Source organism: Octopus bimaculoides, chromosome 27, assembly GCF_001194135.2.
Source record: "Octopus bimaculoides isolate UCB-OBI-ISO-001 chromosome 27, ASM119413v2, whole genome shotgun sequence".
Classification (NCBI taxonomy): Eukaryota; Metazoa; Mollusca; class Cephalopoda; order Octopoda; family Octopodidae; genus Octopus; species Octopus bimaculoides.
In genome coordinates, this window is record NC_069007.1 from 22,021,845 (window position 1) to 22,022,239 (window position 395).

Here is a 395-nt window from a genome sequence, read left to right on the forward strand (position 1 = left end):
GGTTCTTTTAGTTTCCGCCTTCCAATCCACTCACAAGGTTTGGTCAACCCATGGCTATAGTAGAAACATTTATTCCAGATGTGACACACTGTAGGACTGAACTCAGGACCATGTGATTGGGAGGTAAACGTCTTACCAAACAGGCATGGAATTTCAAAACGTTATGAATTAAAGCTACACGCCACCTCCACTACCACCAGAAACATCAACGAACCAACGAACGAGTCACTCTAAGTGGTCACTCAACAAGCTAGAAATAGCAGCTGAATCTACTTGACTCAGACCCAAATGTCTTAAACGCGGATGAGTACACAGAACAATATTAAGTCCCATGACGAGAAGACAACTGGAATGTCTTCCATTACATGTCTGCTCATCACCATAAAAACATTACA